General features: G+C 47.2%; 1 long non-coding RNA gene across 2 annotated transcripts in view; it reads right to left on the bottom strand.

Annotated features, from left to right (window-relative positions):
- LOC143174653 (uncharacterized) overlaps positions 1-22,202 on the bottom strand; it is a 65,185-nt gene that overhangs the window by 18,097 nt on the left and 24,886 nt on the right. Inside the window, exons 2-3 of one of the 2 annotated variants that reach the window (XR_012998869.1) lie at positions 13,309-13,384; positions 12,595-12,640 (exon numbers count right to left, since the gene is read on the bottom strand). This is a non-coding gene — a long non-coding RNA (uncharacterized LOC143174653). The remainder of the gene's footprint in view (positions 1-12,594; positions 12,641-13,308; positions 13,385-22,202) is intronic. The other variant, XR_012998870.1, reaches the window with a different exon arrangement.

Below are 22,202 nucleotides of genomic sequence, written 5' to 3'. Positions count from 1 at the left end.
ATCTCTCACTTTGAACTGATAATTTTCCATTCGATAAAAGGAAGGATTCGTTACAATGGAACGTGTGTGACGTTAGATCGACGATTCGCTGAAAGATTATTCACTGAAGCATGTAAACTGTCATTTAACTTTTAACTGTGTCGTTAATGAGTAGTTTGTAGTCCACGAAACTGGATCATTGAAAATATTCATCTTATTTTTTAATATCTTTGTATGCTGTAACACTGTCAGTAGGTGGGCCCATGTAACTTTGAAGTCACAAATCAGTATATTGGCATCTTATTGAGTTATTTCATTTTGCACTCAAAGTGGTGAATAAAATGAGGTAATCGGTTAACTGCAACTTTTACACGCTCAGGCGTGAAAGTTTGTCATTGCAACTTGAAAGTTACGAAATATGTTTGATGAAATTATGAAAACTATTGAATACATTGTTAATTCGTATTCAAATGTGGATATTAATTTTGTACTGCATAGATTTTGTTGTAATCGTGAACAAAAATTCAGCCCATAGAGGGTTAATCTGATAAATGCTATTGATTTTTGGATTTTACTGTTTTCGAGAAACTCTTACCATGAGTGTATGCACTATAGATTCTTCGTCAACCACATATAGACTTCTTTTACGTCTGGCTAGCTGTCGTCTCTCATTTTAGGCATCTAAGAGAATAATGTATTATCAAGTACCTACTTGCGCGCATCTTGCCGCATCAATGTTTCGAAATTCTATAGCAGCGGCGGAGTGCAATGCTCTACCGTTAGGCAAACCGTGAAATTTATGCCTATTAATTCCGGATCATAATCGCCGTCATGAATCTACCTCGTTAACGCAAACGACGAAGCTAAGCCGTATCTTGCTCAATAAATACTTTCTCGAAGCTCAGGCTTCCCCGATAAGGCAGCTTACGGAGAAGTTAATTCCGAATTTCAATTAGTAAAATCGAGTTCCCGCCTAACGTTCTTATTCGCCGTCTAATCCTCCGAATGCAGCAACACGTTGCATGAGTGACCGCTATGCGTCAAGGTCGCCATTTAATTTAAAAGAGGCATGTTAATGCCTCGACGCGGCACTCTAATTAACGGCAACTCTGACTGAATCCTCGAATGATAAGAGGTTGGGCATTAGCAGGATATCATCTCGAAATGCTAAACATTCCATTTACAATCCAATTATTTCCTCAATGAAACCCTAAGTAGTTAAGACTTCCAAATCTAAAACTCAAATTACGCAACGTCTCAAAGGTAAAATATAAAACCTGAAATAAAAACGACTCAAGACAAAAGCATCAAGAAAGTGAATCATCAGTTTGCTAGACAAGCTGTTCAACCCTCCGAGGGAGGAAATAAAACTGCGCTGCTTCTCAGTTTAATAAATCTCATACATTCAAGCGAGTAATAAAATTATAACTTCCTTCCAACCACTCGTGGTTCACCACCTGTCACAATGATTTCTTCAACAAATCTCCCACGGCAACTTCGTACCTACAACCACCGACTCGAAAATGATAAAAACAACCTCGCACCCTAAACCTCTTCAAGAGAAGAGTTGAAATTCGAAGTTGACGTATTTCGCGAGGAAAGTAGAACCGAGAAATTCTTTTCTAAATCCTCCTCTCGCGGTAACGCGACGCTACAAGGCGAATTACCGGGCGGCGAATATTGAATTATACCGAAAGAAGCGCGTCGAATCGACGGCAGTCATCCTCCGGGCCGCGCGTACGGGATGAATCGATAAAATCCCCGCCGAGGGTGGCGTCCGCCGATGAATGATGCCAGCGCGATCATCGGGGCGCGTCGGTGGCCTCTATATTTTCTGGTAAAGACAGGCAACGATTACCCCCGGCGCGAACGTAATTACGGTAGAACGAGATACGGGGCGGAAGCTTACATGTAAATTGCTGCTTAAAGGCCGATCGTGCCCGTCAATCCCGCCGGCGAGATTAGAAAAAGCAAGGAACCTCTTCCACGGCTCACTAGTCACGCCGTTCGAACCGGCGAGAGGGTCCGAAGGGGGACACGGAATGAAACTTGAAGGAAAATGGGCGACGAGGAGCAGCACGGCTGCGTTACACAACGACGATAGTTCGACGCTTCGCTAATTCGACGCTCGATCGATCTGCAATATCCGCCGGACGATTCTTGCGGGGCTTCCTGTGTCGAACGCCGATTCGGGAACAGAATTCGACCGTCATCCCTGATTTTCGGGGAACTTCGATATATAGAGTCGAATTAAATGGAAATTTAATATGTTGAATGAATTATCATGTCACGCGAATAACGGGGTCTATACTTGTTCTGTTTTTAAGTGTTAACCCTTTGAACTCTGTAGGCTCCGATACTGCACCAGTTATAATGTTAAATATTTTAATCAATCTTAAAGAAACCACCCTACAATTATTCGATTTCCACATCCAAATTTTCTACTAAGGAGAATAAAAGAAAGAAATGCATTTCTCATTTCTTTGAATACTAGAAAAATTAGTTGCAGTTGCTGGTAGATTACAAAACAACCTGGAGTGCTAAGGGTTGACATGAATGGAACTTTTATAGATTTTTATATGAGAGATTGTATAAAACGTTGTATAGATTCTTTGATAGATACAAGTTTTATCTTGTATTAATAAATAAGAGAGGTATAAAGAGAAATGTTGTTTATGGGGTGATCTGTTCGAACTTTAGCTAGGAAATTAGTTTCTATGGAGAATATGAATCTCTAATTTATTTTGTGATTATATTTATTGCTAGTTAATTTCACTGTTTATACTGTAAATTCAGAGAAGTGTTAAAAAGAGATACATCCCTCGTCCGGTATGTTATAATTCATTTCTTCGAGGTGGGTAACAACGATTCGACACAAGAAAGACGATTTTTCAAGAGCTAGAGTTCTCAAAAGTAGAGTTCTCAAGAGCCCTCGACAGAATTCGCGTAGCTGCGTTATCACATCCGCTGCAAGACAGCCGGTACACAGGTTATCGTGCGCCGTTTGTCAACGTCCCCTCACAGGCCAACGAGACGTAGAATTATATAGAGATATTTCCAGCACGCGTACGTACAAACCGCTTACGCCACTTACTCGGCCGAGTGTCACGGAGATTTCCGTTCCCGGCTGGGAAATTTCGCGGATTCTCGAGCGCGGCTAGAGGCGCAACCGTCAATAGGTATTTCCCGGGGAACGTTCAAAGAGGTGATCCCGATAATAACGTTCGCTGGGAATGCCTTCGATAAAATATCGCGGCGCGTCGAGCCGGCGTGCACACAGGGTGCTCGAGTAATAGTGACGCAAGCGAAAGGTACTTCTAAAAAACTTGATCGAAATCATAGGACGGAGACTTCGTACATGAATCGCTTAAAAAATATATATCTATGAAAATGTTTTAACCGACTCGCCAACTTAATATTCGTTAACCGCCACGAGAATTTTCAGCGTTTCATGTAATATAACTGATTTCTTCATAACAAAGGCGACTGTGTTGAAATTTCGATGAAATCACGATGTTACTTAATTACTAGTGCAATTAAATATTTTGGTTTAACATCAATTTTGACCACCGTCGACGTGTCAACCGATTTTTATGAAACTTGCAATGCAAAAGCATTCGACATATTTTCTGTATGGTTATTCACATTCCCCGTCAGCGTCGGAAACAATCAAACCTGTGGTTGCAGGCCACAAGTTCGAAGCCGACAAATAAATTCCGAGCGCAACGATGTAAAACCACTGAAAGGTCGATGAACAATGTTCCCAATTATTCGGTTATTTTTACGCAGAGCATCTTCCTGCTTGTCCGTACGGTTTTCTGAGGGTCGCGCGGTATATTCTCCGATCCCGTCTACGCGCACGTCTATTTTCGATTACGTATTCACCTCCCCCGAGGAAGCGGATTGAATACGTCGTGAAAGGAGTCGGTCGCCGCGTCGGGCCGACTGTAAAACGCGGAATGGCCGCGGCCGGGTGGCACCGGAATCGTGGAACGATTGATCAGACGCGTAAATTCGTCGGCGATATTCATATTTTTCCGCGCTGATTGAAAACACTGGGACCCACCGGTCTCTCCTCCTCTCCCTTTCCCTCCGTCCCCCGGTCGCAATTAAGAAGCGGAACCGGGGCGGATTGGAGGCGCGAAATCAGCGTTAAATGCGACGCGAATTTCCGTTCGGAATAACGTTGTGTTCGACGAGAAACTCCATCGGCGAAGGCGAAATCGGATTTGCCAGATTTGTTATGCTCATGAAACACGAAAATCGAGACGAGGCGAGACGAGACGAGACGAGACGAGACGAGACGAGACGGGACGAGACGAGACGAGACGAGACGAGACGAGACGGGATGAGATCAGGCGGGATGAGATGAGAACGGGCGAGGCGGGGCGCCGCGTTCGAGAACGTCACCCAGTTCCGCGAGCGTTTATTAAATCAATTTCACTCCGTGGGAAACTACCAGCGGCACAATTTTTTTATCTTCTATCGGGGACATTAACGTTGCCCCCTTCTCGTGGAAACCGGAGGCTGCGATCGGGCAAGCAGCTCGTGATTCAAATACGGGAGGAAAGATAAATTGTTGTACTGCTGGGAGATGAGTGATTGATGGCTCAGCTGAGGAATTTCGGTGATCGATCAGTTTTCATTTCTTCTCGCCGAATCTTGCGTTGGTATTGTTTTCTAATTTCGGACATCTACGATCACTGATTCAGTGTTTGTCAATACGGTTGCACGTAGTCGATGAAAATGATAGAATTGTGAACTAGAGAGCTCTTACCGTTCATGGAGAGAAGGTATTTAAATGGAGTGCGAGTTTAATTAGAGTTAAAGAAGACGTCTTCTTCCTCATTTTTCACGCTAATTCGTCGACACGTTTCAGCTGAGATTAAAATTGCTGCGTATTCGGGAACGCGTTCCGAGGAATAGACAGCTGAAGATCGTTATATATATATATATCGCGTCCCTCGGAACGCCATTTTGTTTGAATGCGCATTCACAGTTATCAGTTCAGAGCTGCGGCAGAAGCTAAGAGATTGTCGATTAGAGCACCGATGGAATATCTGTATAGAAAACGTATAGAAAGTCCATAGCTGCGACGGTATCATTGATTGAAACTTTCACGAAGACGAATCAGTATGACAAGCGATTCTCTGAAAGAGTGAAAAATTCATCTCGTTATTCGTATCGTCGATCAATTACGCGAACGCTTCGATTGCAAGAGGGAAGCAGGTACAAAAGCTATCCCGGCTGCTAACTCTGTATCATGCGAGAAGGAGACAATCAACCGTTAGTGCGTATCCATTAGCAGTTCCTAGAATGTTCCGGAGTCTAGACACGTAGAACCGATCGCGAGAAACCGAGACAAACGGACGGAATTGAAGAGTGCAGGGAAGAATCCGGGAAAACGGCACGCCTGTCGGAGGTTGGTTCCGCCTTCCCGCATTCCGGAGATGGGAAGCAACTCCGGTCTATTAACGTGATGAAAAGAAAACGCGTTCGAAGCTTCTTTCTTTTCCCCCTGTAGCTCGTCGGCGCGGTGCGCGAGACGAAACAGAGGGCGGAGTATAATCGCGATGGGAAAGGAAAACCTCGGACAATTAGATCGTTTGCGTCTCCGACAAATTTCGGGATTGCGAACGCCTCGCGCAATTAAGGGCCCCCGGATAGCAGTCGGCCGTGATAACGATATCTGGACTTAGGAGAAACGATCTCCAGACGTTCGCCTGCTCCGGCTCGTCCGCGCGCGCGGTTCGCCGTTTCCTCGATCGCGGCGGAACGCCTCGAGTATCGTCGTCCGCGAGGATCGTTTGCGAAACGCGGCCGAAATTGTCGGCAGTAACAGTTAATACCGGAGGCGAGCGGGGAAGGTAAAAAAAGAAAAATTAAATTCGCTCGTAATGGGCCGTGATAGCGGCCGTGGGAAAACGGGTTACGATCAAATTAGAGCCGGAACCCCTGGAAACGCTGTAAAATTTTATTTTACATTCCGGGAGGCAATTCGACCGGGTCCCGCCGCGCCGGAACGCCATCTCGTTTTTCCGGGGCCTGAGCCGGTGGAGTCCGCGCCGGAACGCCGTGGTTGAACACCCGCGATTATCATTAACGGCTCGAAATGTGGCCGGCTGCCGCGAAATATCGGGATTTCGAACGAATCGCGGCGCGCTGTTCTTTAATTGGTCGTTAAGGGATTTGTCCGGATGAATTGAATGCCGTTTTCGAAAAATAAGCGTTAGGGGCTTGAATTGAAATTGATATTGTACGGAGGTTTGGGGATCTTCGGTTTTATCTTTGAATTGGATCAGCGTTTGCTACTGATGACGTCTATTAACCGTTTGAGGAGGAATGTCGACACTTTGCTGAGATTAAAGTCTCATGTTTGTAATACTGAGTTGCAAACAAATGATTGAACTACTCAATAGCAAGAAACCAGTACATGGTTTCTAAGTCTATATTATTTAGACATTCGATGTGTGATTCGGCAGGATCTGCTGAAGGTTTCGTATACTTTAACCTTCGACCGCAAGGAGTTAAGAGTATTAAGCTACATTTAATTGATAAGAAAGTAGATCATCGGGCAAGGTTTTAAAGAGGTTTTCTATAAAGCAGAAACAACGTTGCTCTCGCTGTAGGGTTGAAGGCTCAGAAACGGTCACAATCCGAGCGCAACCAATCAACGTCGATTCTAGTTGCAAACAGCATCGTTCGCAAGGAATCCAGTTTCATCGAATTCAGCCCCGAACGTGACAAAGACTCAGCCGTGCCGCGGCATCGTGGAAACGAAAAACAAATAAAAGAAAACATGGCAAAAAAAAAGGAAAAAACGATCCAATAAAAGGCAGTCGCAAAACTCCGCACGACAGAGCGAGCAGATAGAGCCAGATTAATAGGTGGGACGCGTAGGCGTAACCGCAGCAGATTACGAGTGCTAACAGAGAGGGAGGGTTGTGCGAACTGGAGGGTGCCGCCGGCGGCTGACGTAGGTTAGCCTACCGCGCGTACAGCTGGGTAACGAAAGTTCGTCGTTTATCAATTATCAGTGGCAATGACGGAAACTTGCATCTTGCAATAAATAAATGGCTGTTTCTTCAAATTCAAATAAATATAAAAGAAACTTTGTTACGTCAAGAAGCACGCGAAGCATATGTGATCACCTATCACCGTCGTCACCAGCGAACTATTAACCCTATGCGGACGAAGATTCGTTGAAATATACGAAATCTTCAGCAGATGAAGCTAAATTATATACCAGTTACTTAAATGATAGGAAAAACAGAAACTATGTGCTGATTTCTTGGTATCTGAGTAATTAAATCACTTGTTTGCATCTTAGTCTTCGACACATGAACATTCTATGTTGCCGAAATGTTGACATTGGTCCGCAAAGGGTTAAAACATACATTATTGCTTAGAAAAATAATAACACATTATCGACTAGTTCGAATCACAATGATAATCTTTCCTTCCACCTCAACATCCACACATCCCAACCATGAATGCCTAGTAGCCATCACCTGATACTCGTTCAGCACACGACATCCTATCGACGTATCCCACTGTCGCTACCTGCCTCATAGAATATCAAATAACCTCTCTGAAGCTAAGCTACATGAACAATCTCCCTACAATGACAACAAATACTGTCTAAAGCATCCCGACCACTGTCCGATGCAGAAAGAAATCCTGATAGCTATTCGCTAGATCTTCTGTAGTCCTCAGCGGCGATCGCGTTGTAACGATCGCGCGATCACGCGTGGCCGGTCGTTCTTTCGAGTGGCAGTACTCGCGGCGCGGCGCGATTACATTGGAACGAGGATCACAGCCGCCACCCGCATCGGATTGCGGTTGAAGCGCAGCCGGGGTCCCGTAGGTGCTTCACCCGCCGCAGACTGCCTAGGATAGGGTATAGGCCGGCGGGTTAGGTCGCCTCCAGCCAGGCCGGGGCACACGTGGGGCCGCGGCGACGACCTGGATGGCTCGGGTTCGAGTAAATGCCTCTCCATATAACGGGTGCACATAAAGGAGCGGGTACATGGGGTATGAAGAGAGGAGAGAAGCGGATAGCACCCGGATAATAGCGGAGAACCATCCGCCAGAAAATCTTTTCCAGTGAATATAACGGCGCGCGGGGCGAATGGTGAAAGGGCCGGAGGGAGAGAGAGAGTGAGAGAGAGAGAGAGAGAGAGAGGAGGGCGGCGGGATCGTAATATAATGGATATACGCGCTCGGGTCTCCGCGCAATGCATACTAAGCTCTCGCCTGACCGTCCGGCCTGAGCGCAACCCGACCAATGCGCGTCGTTTTTCGGTCCAGGCCGGCCTAGCTGCGACGGGTCGCGATTAAACCGCAGACCACCTGCGCTCCCGAGCCCGGTGAATCGCTCCCGGGATTAGATTATCGGATTGAACCTGATAATTGGGATCATTTGCCGTGCAGCCTTCGCTCGGGCTCCCTCTCCTTTGAGGGCGCGGCTTAAGATACGGGCGGGGATAGGGGACGCCGGGAAGAAATACGGCGCGCTGGGAAGACGGTTCGCTTTACGCTCTGCGAATTACGATTTAAACCGAGCCACTGTTGCCGGGAACGGCGAGCAATTTACCACGGCGCGCATCCAAAGGAACGTTCCTCTGCTACCGGGAGATTGCTGGAGGATTGAGCGCGAGCTGGACTGCGGACCGATGGCGAGCGAGTGGAACTCTTTCAAGGTTTCGAGGGGTTGCTGCGACAGCTTTGGAACCTCGAGTTTTTTACCTTCTTTCGGGGCCGAGGTAAATTGGAACATCGAGGAAGTTAGGTGTGCAGGTTTAAACCGCGAGGTTCAAGTATGACTTTTTTAATTCAGAGACCGTGCATACGTGGAATGCGGAACTCGAGGAAGTGAAACGCGAGGTTTCTTGGGAACACCGCGCTTGGAAAGACAAACGGGTTGAATAAATCTTTTCCCATTGTACGAGCGCACGGAGTAATCCCGTCTTCTTTGCTCCCCTTCAACGCAGCTGTAATGGGCTTCTGAAAATGCGCGTAGCTTTACCTCGCCGAGGTAAAATGACAAGTGTTTTAATCAACGGAAGTTGGAATTTTCCGGAACGGTGTAACGAGATTCGCCTGGCGCAAGAACGAAATTGTGCATTACAGTCTCTATGTTTAGAAACCCGTCGAGTTATCTAATACGTCGAACAAATTACAACGCTACTTGTAACCTGAATCTAGAATCTAGATTCTCAGTCCGAAACCTCCATCACCCTAAAGTTCAGTGCCTAACGGGATCGGCGAGGCGCAGATCGCTGAACGCTGCAAAAAATACAATCCCCTATCCTCGCGGCCGAAGACAAACGTTCGAACGACTTCCGGCTCGCATCGAAAAACCAGGGGAACCAGAAAAAACCGTGGCCGATGAAAAATGAACAACGACGCGGAGAGCGGGGCTCGAGGAATTCCCGGGACGGCGGTAACCGATCGGTGACCGTAATTAACGGGGGATCGCGGGCCCTGATCGCGCTAAATGGATCATCGAGAAAGCCGCAATCGAATTCGGGTCGTAGCCCGCCGGCAAATCCGCCGGAGTACGGACCGGTCGACTGTAAATTCGGTAAATGCGGGGTGCGGCCGTCGCGCGGGCACACGGGCTCGCCCGCGCGCGGTTCACCCAGTTTATTCGGAAAAATTAACGCTTAAGCTCGCGGATAAAATGATACTAAACGACCGTTGATCCCGATAAGCTCTGCGGACCGTAGCTCGTGATACGTGCTCGCACGCGTATCTATCCGGCCGTATGTACGCCGGCTCTATGTACGGCCGAGTCCATACAGCCGGATCTCGGGACTCGTACAAATAGATACAGTCGCGCCGGCAGCGTCCCCCTTCGCCCGCTCCGCTCACTTTTTTTTATTCCTTTTTCCGGGATTCGATCTCTATCCCCATCGAGCATACGTTCTCGTTATCGGGGCGATATTTCAGTTAACAGGCTTAACGGAATCGAGCTGCATTCCTCTCTCCCATTCGTTCACTCTATCCCTTGTGTATCCCGCTTTGCCGCCTCCTCCTCCTCCTCCTCCTCCGGTCTCCGGGGCAAACGAAAAAAAATGGCGGGACCTGGATACGGAATAACAATCCTGCGAAGATTCGGTCGACGCGCCGGAATTTATGGACGCGTCCCGGCGCCTTCACGGGCAGTTAACCTCGACGCCTATTTACGCGAAAGTAACGGAAATTAACATTCGCGTATTTCGGCGCGAAACGACCGGTGAAATTCGTTCGATTCGAGCCAGCCAGTGATTCGGTAATTGTCCGTGAGCGACGTCCCGTTCCCGGGATTGTTCGGGCCGAACTAATTACCGGGAAAAATTGCTCGTTTTCACGGTGGCCGGGATCGCGGGGCCGGTCGCGTTCGTTCGGCGGCCGCTCAAAGGATCCCCGGGCGGACGGGACGATCGAGAGCATCGCGGCGACTTCCGGTCCCTTTCCCGCTCGTCGCCTGCTTATAATCAGAGTCATCGAGAACTTAGTTTGCGGGGAACTCGCGGGCATCGCCTCTCGGCCTCTTTCTCTTTCGCTTTGCCGCGGAGAGCGCGAGGAAATTGGTGTCGCCAGAAACGAGAAACTTTGACGCGATCTTTAATTGGAAACTGCGGCGGGCTCGGAAATGAAAATCAACTTTTTGATCAGCGCCGCCGCGGACGAATTTCTGCAACTCCTTTGAGCCGGTCTCTGCTTGCGATTTCTTTTTCTTTCTTGGTTTTCGTTAGTGTCGTCTTGTGCCCGTCGCTGCTGGTAAATTGCGAATGTTTATGAAAAATCGTGGTCTTGTAATGTGAGACGTGCACCCTATGGTTTAGATACAAGTCGGATATCGTTTGGAATAATTTCAGCAGTTCCTTTCCGGTTAGTCCTAGTTTATAAAATCATCCCTTAAAACCTTCATAGTAATTAGATCGAATTTAAGAAAGAAACGTAGATGCGAGAGGTGACTCTCAGTCACCACTTGATTTGACACAGTAAAACTATAGAATGGGATATTTAATGTTAAACTTTGTATAGTGCCTCGATACGTGAAACATTGGAATAAAACAGCTTTGTTCCTCAATGTACTGGGGACGTCTCTTCGAGTTAATATCAAAGAACATCGTCTTCGCCTCGTAAAGAAATGTTAAATATTTCTAGTAAGAAACATCCGAGTGCAAAGGGTTAATATGATCTTCATTAGATAACTGCATCAAAGAGAAATTACAGGAGAAGAAAAAAATATATCATCTTTCCTCGGTCTCATACTAGAAAACGAGTCTGGAAACGACAGAGAAGTTTCGAAAAGTAAGGCAAACGAGGCGTGGAATATTCGCGGCCACGCCTTTCGAAATTGTACCGTTCGGAATTACTCGGGGAATCATTTGCATCCCGCGCTTTTCGAGGGTTCGCAAATTTATTCAGAATCCGCGCTTCTTCGTATTCGCTTCCCACCCGCTCCGGTGTTCAATTCCTTTTCCGTATTTTATCATATCCTTGGACGCTGGCTTTCAATCCTTCCTCTTCTTTTTCATCGTCTTTTTCTTCTTCTTCCTACCGAACGCTCCCCCTTTCACAGGACAGATCCGATTTACGGATGATGGAACCGCGCGACGTATTCGGCGAATCGAAGATTTCGTATTATCACCTGCGCCCCCGGAAACCCTCGAATCTGCGCCCTGCGACGGGAACGCGAATAAGAAATTGCTCCGCTACGATTCTCCCCTCGGATGTATCGGGGTTGAAGAAGCGGGGTGGAATAGGGCACGCGTAGTCATCGAAAACATGGCCTACGGCGTGGTAATTCAGTCTATGATAACGTCCCTGCTCCTCGTGAATTTAAGGGGACTATTTCAGGACGCTCGGCCCGGGGAAGGGTCCACGACCCCGTCGAGTTTCGTCGTGATTTCTTAACTAGTTCCGTGGAGTTCAATGTTTACGTTCACGGTATGTAAATCTGCCGCGTTTTATTGAAATTTTATGTTCGGGAAATCTTGGGGCTAGCGTTAGTTTCAGAGACATGAGATCTTAGAAATTTGGAATGATGCTTAAGGTGAATTTGAACGTTGGAGTGTTTAACAATTTGAAAATTTGAAAGTTTGAAAGGTTAAAAATTTAGATATTTCGAAGTTTAAAAGTTTGAAAGTCTGAACGTTTGAAAGTTTGAAGATTTGAAAGTACGACAGTTCCAAAATTTGACAATTTGTAAATTTGAAAGTTTGAAAGTTTGAAAGGTTGAAAATTTGAAAATTTCGAAGTTTAAAAATTTGAACGTCTGAAAATTTGAAGAATTGAAAGTGCGACAGTTCAAAAATTTGACAGTTTGATAATTTGTAAATTTGAAAATTTGAAAGTTTGAAAGAATGTAATTTTAAAGATTCAAACATTTGTATATTTAAATATTTGCACGATTATTGCAACAAATGAGTGACATTATACACGAAGCGTATTTCATGAAACGAACTGCGTCTGCTTAATGTATACGTTAATTACTATTAACTCGAAGCAAAAGCGGCTGACTATCGCGAAGCAGAGGAACCGATTGACTCAATTCGAGTTCGCAGATCATAGGAAACTACGTGATACACGAGTACTCGCTGAAACTTGATCGTAACTTACGCTCTCGGGTCCATGCTCAAAGACTATGATACACGCGGGCGATCACCTGAAAGACAAACTGAAACCTGTATGCACGGCAGACGAGTTAACATGTGTTCAACTATATTAAGTACATATTGCACATCGCTGTAAGACATGCAATATCATATTCAAAGATTAATATAGATCACCTTTAATAAAATTATCTATCCTTTTCATTTATCATTCATTTATCAATACACTTTACGATCCGTTTAAAATCTCCATTCTACGAAGTACTCAATTAATATTTATATTTAATGCATTTCCTATGAAATACATACGTATATATGAAAACGATTCGATTTAATCGAAGAGCAAACGCTAACGTTCCAAAATGAAATCATTTTTTATTATAATGTGAGCTCTATCTAGAATAAACGACAGTAACAATTCGAATATTTGTAAGGTGATTAGAGAAAGATAAAAATGATGGAATTAATTGAAATCAAAAAGCCAAATCGCTTTCCATACACCTCCAATTCATTTCGGATTCTACACTTATTCGGCACACAATCGATAATCAAAGTTCCAATATAAATTGCCGTCTATCAACAGTACCCTGTATGTCCACCCGTTTGATCGTCACTGTCCAATATGCAAAGCGAGGGAATATTAAAGCCAGATGAATCGACGAAACGCCGAAAACAAAAGCCGGAATATATAGTCTGATCATGGACGTCCTATGCTACTTACAGAAACACTGTTGGCTGTCGAGGCCCGGCTTGGAATTGATTTGTACCACTGTGGATCGATCCAACGAGCCTCCCCACTGTAACAATAAACAGACACGAAAATAATTAAACATTCTGTTAACGAAACTCATTAAACATAACGATTTTCCACTTTATTCTTTCAAACTGTATCAATTCCTCCATTCCTTATCTCTCAATCGCGTCTTTGTCTTCTAAACAAGACAACAGTTCTACCCTCTATACAAGATTATTCCTTACACTAGTTGCGAACGACATTAACAATAATTCGCCAGAAAACAGAGAATATTCGTCCAAACGAATCTACATCTGTCCGACATTTCAATTCAGAGGTATCACCTCGTAAGAAACAATCGCGAGGGAGACTATCGAATCCTCGAAGGTCTCGGCCAAAGTATCGCCGCGCGATAAACGAGAAACGCAATCTCGTCGTATCATTTTCTCGCGAAGTGCATCGGGATGTCTATATTCATTAGCGACTGTTTCGCGAAGTTTAATTAAATAAGAAACTCTTAGGGGATCTTTTGTCCGCTGGGCGGCGAGGCGAGGCGCGGAGGGCAGGGAGACGACAACGATGAAACTCGCGAACGCGCGGGGCGGTCGGGGGGGGACAAGCGCCGGGAAGATGGATGCCGGGACAATCGAGAAAGTAGAAACTGTTCGCTGATCGTTCGACGGGAAAGGTTAACGCGGCGCATTTATTGAGCGCACAATTTATTCTTTTCTTCTCTCCGGCCGACCGCGACCGATCGATCAGAACTTTTCCCGCTGGCAGTTTTCGCTACATAACGGGAATAAGCGTGGAAAGTTATGCGAGGAATTCGAATATAATCGTTTGCCGCGTCCAATTTAGAACAAACACGAGAGAGAGAGAGAGAGAGAGAGAGAGAGAGAGAGAGAGAGAGAAAGTGAAAGAGGAAAAAATATGTATATATAGATATATAGATATATAGATAGGTATATATACGTAGGATGATGGAAGGGAGGAGAAGGGAATGCGAAGCAACCCCAAACAACAAGGCTCGCAAACTTTCATAATTGGTACGGTGAAATATCCGCAGCGCGTCGGTTCGTTCTCGCTCGGCCCCGTGTTTTTCCCATTGCGTCACCGTGCGTCGTCGTGGCAATTTCTCGAATTACGGAAGTCGCGATACGCAGCGTGCCGGGCCACTTATTAAAACGTTTCTAGCGAAGGACCGCGGTTGATAATAACGGGGACGCGGAACGGCGACATCCGGCCCGGGGAAAAAATGAAATCCTTTGCCAGTAGAAGGACACGTTTTGTTTATTCTCCGCTTTGAGCATGCTCGACACGATTCCCTTTTCAACGGGTGCTTTAATATTTCGTAATATTCTGTTTGCGTTTCATTGTAAACGTGTTTCAGTTATGTTTCACTGGGCTCGCCGATGTTTTTCAGTTGTCTTTCGAAAAGAAACTGCGAACGGTTGCCTTCGAATTAATCATTTCGTAAGTCTCTTTAGCATTGTGGTAAGCATGCTTCTTTTTGAAGTTCCATCGACAATTGAGAACGTAGAATGACTGGATTTTCGAAATTACATAAATTAACACTAGCTCTACAGGACGGGTCAGAATGACAAGATTCTTACTTTCCAGTTATTAAACTGACAAAGCTGCGTTCGTGCCTGTTAAAATAAATTCCCGTGTTTACAGGCGCAACAATAAGAAACGTCCTAATTTTCATAACAAATCATAACTCACTTGTTGCCCTGTAGTTCTGGTCGACACTCTTAACCAATGACTATGACATCAAAAAATCAATCGTTTCGGTAGTTCCAATGTTAACGTTTCTTACCATTACATTCCCCGGCTCTGCCAACCGAGAAACCTATCGGAAAGAAGTCCCATTGTATCGAGCGCGGTATGGAAACAATCATCGCGCGGCCGAACGCTTTGACTTTCCGTTCGGTTTCCGGCGAGGAGCGAACGTTCGCGGAAACGTGCACGCGGCACGGGCCACTCGGGAAAGTTTCCCGGCGCATAGTTTGTTCTCCGGTGCCACGGGAAGCCGCTGGAACAATGACGTTAGAACGAAGGAGGAGCCGAAGGGAAGGGCTGTCAGATGGCGAGGCAGCGATAGTCGCACAGCCTCGCCGCGACTGTTCGCCCGCACAATTGTGCTCGATCGCCCAGCCGCGTGCAGCACCAGCCGACGCGACGCGACGACTACGACGAATCGTATCTCGAGCGGAAGCTGCGACGTCACCTATTGTTTCTACGCCGTCGTGACGTTTGACACCGGCGACGTTTCCTTCGCGCTTTAAACGAACCTATAGTCCCACTATCTGCGGCGCCCCGCTGTTCTCCTTTTATCTGCTCCGCTGCTCCGACCTAATCTACGCTCCTCGCGCGAGCCAATCGCACCTCGCACTCGAACCAACGATATCTTCCGCTGAACCCAATCTACGCTCAACCCAATCGCATTTATTTCGTATACGTGACAAACGAAACGCATTGAGTATATCGAGACACTACATTGCGGAACGAGTCTGACTCGTTCTACGAGAATGGATTAAGGAACCGATTTCCTGAATAAACCGGGAAGACCTACTTATGTAATACTTTCATCTACGCAAAACCTACAAGTTTACTCGTACCTTTTGTAGGCAGATCTATAGAAATTTGATGATAATGTACCTAGAGTCTCCGAATTCTACGATCCACGATGACCCATTCTCGATCCGGACTCCGTTCTAGAATGGAATCCCGATTCCCATTGAACAACATCAATCCGATAAGGTGTACGGAAGGTCTCCGTTGCCGGGCGCAGTCGAAAATTCGGCGACCGCGCGCATTCGAGCAGCTCGCGGCGGGAAGAAAGACGAGATCCAATCACCGGCGGAGTGGTCGAAACTTTCCACTCGGCCGACCCTACGGTCGCGAAACGTAATTTTATTTCTACGGATTTTAAGCGACGCTCCGGGCCGTAATTCTGTTAAATGAGTTGTTTGCTAACACGGTTAAATTCGCGAGCAGTCAGCCATCCGGGGGTGGACGGACGGTGGCAGGCAGCGGAGCGAGGCGGCTCGCAGTTTGGCAGGCTCCCCGCCGCACACGGGCTCGGTCCGCCGGCCGACCAGTAACGAACCGGCCGACAGGGTCTCGCACGGGTAATGGTTTGACATGGTTATTGACGTTTCAGGCCGAAATCTAATTATTTGATATACGTGCTTGTCCGCCGTCACTGCGGAATACAGATACGTCAGCCATCACCGCTTCGGCTTCCGATCTTCCCTCCTTGCCCCGCAACGCCCCGCTGACACCGGTTCTGATATTTCCAGGTACGTCCACATACTCGAGCGATTATAATGGCTCCGAGTACGCGCGCAAACGTTGCAGGGTAAACGACGATTCCGCCCGTGCCTCTCGCGGTTAATTGCCTTTACTATTGCATTAGCGAAGTAAGATCAACGGCGGGGCTGATCGGGAGTGAGCACGATTATTCGACGTGTAACACGCGAGGACACCGCAGGAATATTTGTGGAAAGTACCGAGTTTTTGCGTGGTTCGCGTTAAGCTGATTCCTTCTTTTTGCTAGTATTGGGAAGATAACAGAGGTTTTCCCGGGGAATTATTCAAGAAATCGATTCAGCGATACGCAAACTGAATTGTAACGCTGTTTTAATAGAGGCACTCTTGGAGTTTCTGTTGAGGAATTTTGAAAAGGGAAGCTGCTAGTTTTAGTGTTACTGGTAGATTTACACGTCGATTTGGATGTTGACTCTTAAGGGAAACCGCTGTGAAAGCAAGGCATTTTTACTTGTGTCAAATTTATCTGTTACGTATTTTTTGGTGGTAAGTAAATTTGAAGTACTTCCGGTCGGTTAATAATAGTACCTAGCGAATCGACTAATTTGTATTGTCTAAGGTTTTCCAGAGTATATTTATAGCGATCTCGTTTTATTTATAGTTCAGTTCAATGTTTAGTTTAGTATTCCAAACCTCTGCTTTGAAAGCTCTAATTTCCTAGATCTACATGAATGAACCTTGATTGCTCGAGGAAGAATACAATGAAGTGTATGATAAATGTAAATCTATCATTCAGAGAATTGATTGGTTCGTATGAAATTTCGTTGGATACCGACTCGGTGGATATGCTAATTGGCAATGAACGAGAACCAGTTGCCTGACAATTGATAGATCCAAAGAGCACCGTCGCGCAAGCATTCGCGAACGACCGTTAATTACCCAGGGAAACAGTCTGTTGTTACAAAATTCTGCATCTGTTGGCTGGCTCGCACCGGTTATCGAGCGCGAGTAGTTTCGAACAATCTGTTTTTCCGCGCGGTGTTTTTCGCGATCGCGGGGAACGATAAATCAATGCGGACGATAGATTCGCGAATCGATGCAGTCGCCCGGCTGCGCCCGAGAATTATTCCGCGTTTAAAATGGGGAACTGGAATGAAATGCGGGAGCGCGATGCGACCGGGCTAATTGAATATTTATTTACACGATCCCGATCGCGTGCTCCGGCGACCAAACCGGGTCGGATCTTGATTCGATGAGAGGTCGAAATGAAACACCGTGATACACGTCACGGGATGGTCCAGTGAAATTCCGCGTTGCCGGATTCGAATTACGCGGAAGTCAGTGACAATTAGCGATGGGAGAAAATTCGGGTTCTCGCGATTCTCGTTCCGTGCACCGCGGACGAATCGAATTTTCGAATTGCACGGATTTCTCGACGAATAATCTAGCGTACTTGAACACTGTAAAAGGAATTCAGGCGCTCCGGTTATTCGAACCCTTTGGAAGACTAAGGGATAGTTCTTTGAACTTTCCAGTCACGAAATGCTAAGAATGTGTTCTTTCCTTACTGAAAAATATTACGACGGAAAATCGTTTTAAAACCGAGCTGAGAATAATATTTCCCGGATGGAGGTATCGGAAATACAACGGTGGCCGCGGAAATTGCTCCGCTTGGAAAGAATCGATGTCTTCGGTTTTCCTCCTGCAAGAGCATAACATGATCTACATCTAAATTGCAGGTGTACCTCGCGGTGCAAAGTGAAGATGTCAGTGCTAACTACCGCTAAAACGGGTCTCCAATTTTGCATTCCAAGTTCTAGATATTCGCTAATTCGAGTTTCTCAGTAGCTTCAACAAGCTGATAAAAGCGTCACATACATGTAATGGTGACAATCCCGCACTTAGCACGAAGAAACTGAAATGAATGCTGCAGACGTTGTTATCTAAAGTCATAAACAACTTTGTTACACGTAGAAACTCATTACTCCTTACAATGTTGCTTCTCCGATATATTCTTGGCACGATTCTAGATTTTATAGAATACGATTCTCAATCTTTCTCAATCTATCACGCCCAAGAATGCTACGACAATGTCCATTCGGAGTCAATGAATCCACACGCACCTAACAATGCCAGCTGCACCGTCAGCGAAACGTCAGGTAATATTTCGTAACGAACGCAAGTTTCACCTGAAAACTGAACGCTTATCGTGCGTGGCAACGTGTTCCGATTGATGCAGCAAATTCTTCTTGCCTCGTTTGACACTCGAGCAGTCCTGATCGCCGCACGAAGCGCGCGTGCATCGCAGGCAGACGGCCTCGCGCGCGCCAGCGACATAGATGCGGTTAGTTACCGTCTGATCGCATACAGGGATAGTCGGTCGCGATGTTCCGTAACAGTGTTAGGGTATAGGGCAGCCCGGGTAATATGCGCCACCCCGTGCGCCGTCTACAAGGGGGAATCTCCGCAAACCAAGTGCTGCCGGGCGTATGGCAGTTCGGTCGGCGGCTGGCGTGCACTTCCTCTGTTCCAGCGGCGTACTTAACATAATTACGGGACGCGGCATGGCATTGTTCCGCGGCAGCGCGATACCTTCGGGACAAACGGCCGGGGCAAAGGTCGAACTTCGGTCCGCGATCCGCGCGTTGATTTCCGGCCGTGATCTCTGCTACCGCTTCCGGCCGCCCCGCGAACAATGCACGCCTACGCGGGGGAAAACGTGGAACGCGAGAGGGTTGGCCGCAGCGGGCGGGCGGGCGGGCGGGTACGTCAATCAGGTCAATCGTTCAATCGGACGTTATTCGAGGTTGCGCTGATAAAGGCGATGATTAATTTCCGAGCCGCGAGCCGCGGCGCAGCGAGGGGGAACGAGAGCGTCTACCCTTAAAGAACATCCCCCCGCGGACAGGCGAAACTGGGGAGGGAAAGGGAGAAAGAGGGCAGAAAAAAAAGGAATGACCTGAAAAACAGGATTTATTAATGGAGTTTCCCTCGCGACGATCGATGCGTCCCGGCCGCTTAAAGGTCAAAAGGCGTGCGTCCCGCGACGCGGCACTTTTATGGGTTCGACGCGGAAATCTCGCCGCGAGCCGTCCGTTATAAGTGACGCAAATTGCGCCTCGCGGTGGCCCCCGGAAAAATCTGGAAACGTAGTGGGCGGCGGGCAAGCGAGCCAGCGTTGCGGCCATGCGAACGACTAGGCTAGCCGTGGATCGGCGTAAAATCGATTCGCGTTTTCAGCCCGCTCGACGGAAAGGCCCCCCGGAGGAACATCAAAGGATCGCGACCCGATCGGACGGCTTTCCGGGCGAATATTCAGTATAGCCGGCACACGGAAATTTAGCAGGTTAATGCGGAAAAAAGACGAAGCCTGGGACGAGCGCGCGACTACTTCGCCCCCGCGCCTCTTTTCTTCGTTCTTTGCCCCTTTTTATCCGTTTCCCATCGCTGTCTACCTCTCTCTCTCTCTCTCTTTCTCTCTCTGTTGCCTTCCGTTTCAACCCCTCTCGCTGCACACCTGTCCCTCTCTTTGCGAAGTATACCACCTCGTCCCAACCAGTCTGCCGTCGGCTATATATCGCCTCGCCTCGCCTTTCCGCCTCGCCTCGCCTCGCCACGCTCTTTTTTTCTACCCGATATTTCCTCGTCTACTAATAGGAAGGCCTGTCAATTGCGCTTTTCACAAAGCTCTCGTCCCGGCGCGGCGCGGCGCTTTGCCGGGCAACTTTTCCACAGTGAAAGAGCACAGATGCATCCAGGCGCATGCACGCCCTACGCCCGCAGACACACGTACACAACCACCCCCGCCCGCTACGCCCGTCGCGCCCCCGTCCGCCTCCCCCGGTCGGTGTGCCCGATTCTCCTGATTCTGCGTCGGTGCTTGGTGCCATACGCACACACCCACGGGCCACGCGTCTCTCCGCGATGCGAGGACTTTCCGCTCCGGCCGCCGCTCCACCTGCAACCCGCCTCTCTGAACAGTGTCTTTCAGGCAAGTAACATCGTAATTTCATTAACGTCCCGGCCACCGTACCCTCCCCCGCCACTTTGTTTTCCCTCGCGTACCACGGTCCCCGTGTAATTATCCGCCGCCGTCCATCGCTCGCCTCTCTCTTCCCCTCCCCCGTCGATAGCGCGTTATTAACTTCATTCCGGATTTTATCGGATCTGCGGCGTTTCGTTGGTCGATTATGTTTATTCTTGCCCCGGTTTTCGTTCCGTCGCGCCTGTTTACTTTTCGGGAACTCGGAATGTGCATGATTCCGGCGTTAGGGGATGTACTGGCATGTCGATACTGTGTAAATTGTGTATTACACGCGCACACGTGAACGCTAACAGTACGCACTGCCGCGTTCAAATATTAAATCACTGGATCTACAGGTGGCCGATTTTCTGTGTGTTCCGTGCACACCGCTGGGAAACGTATCAACTCGATTAATTTTAATTCCGCTAAATCGAGCGGCCGCCACTATTTAAAAACTAGCGGAATTGCGGGTCGGCTCTATTCCGGTATCCATTGACGCGCGGTCTTTGATCGCGTCACAATGACGGTTCGTTTCGCGTCGGTATGATAATCCTGTCTGTTTGGATTTCGTCGGAGCGGGCTGCGCGACAAAAGTAGTTCACCGTACTAAATAGAATTTGTATGAATCATGGAATCCGGCGGGGAGATTGGTAGATTGATTGTGTACGGCGCGGATTTGGAAATGAAGATAATTAGAACCGAAACTGCGTCTATATTTTCAAATAAAAAGTTTCTGTTAAATTAGATTAAGATTTCCGAAGGTTCGCGGGAAGGATTCACATGAATATTTAATCCCTTCAGACCTGATTTCTGTGCAACATTCTCCATTTACCTAACAACAAGGAACCACTCAACCATGTATCTCGAATGAAATGGTAATAGTATACTACATAGTTCCCAATCACAGTTTTGATATTTTCTCAGGTACTGAAATAAGAGAACAATGTGTTATCCAAAATAGACAGAGGTGAATAGGATCGTAGGAATCCAGCAAATTATATCTCCCATTTCTTGCTTCCCACTTTCAAAAGGAACAGTCGGCAATTCCTTTTAACTTTATATTAGTAATGTTCCAGTATTTCCACTTCTCTAGTGGCAAATGCAAGACGATCCGATTCACCTCAGTCTACCCTATATGAATTCCGTTAGAACCGGTCCAACGTGAACGCTCGAAATCTTTCGTCACGCGACTAATGGATGGATCCGGCATGCTTATTAACAGTATTCGCCGGTTAATAGACAGCGGAATATTGAAACAGGTCCGTCCGGATTATAATTTTGTTGCGAGCCCGATGTATGCGTAATACCGTGCACGCCGATTAAGCGCGAGCTGTATTTAACGAGCAGGATAGCGGAGCGAGTGCCGCAATTTCGCCGGGCATTAATGCGATGTAAATGAAGTTGATAACAATTACGCAGCCCGGCCGGATGGCCCGTGCCCAGCCATCTAATCACCGGCGGGATTCTACGCGACGTTTCTTCGGGCTGGACGTCCACCGGAAGCAAGACGGATGGAACGACGATTAAGAGAATCATGGACGCAGACGTCTGGGTTTCGTGACAGGCGAGCCGTTCTTTACGACTT

This window comes from Nomia melanderi, chromosome 6, assembly GCF_051020985.1.
Source record: "Nomia melanderi isolate GNS246 chromosome 6, iyNomMela1, whole genome shotgun sequence".
Taxonomy (NCBI): Eukaryota; Metazoa; Arthropoda; class Insecta; order Hymenoptera; family Halictidae; genus Nomia; species Nomia melanderi.
This window is presented reverse-complemented; position numbering and strand designations above follow the sequence as displayed.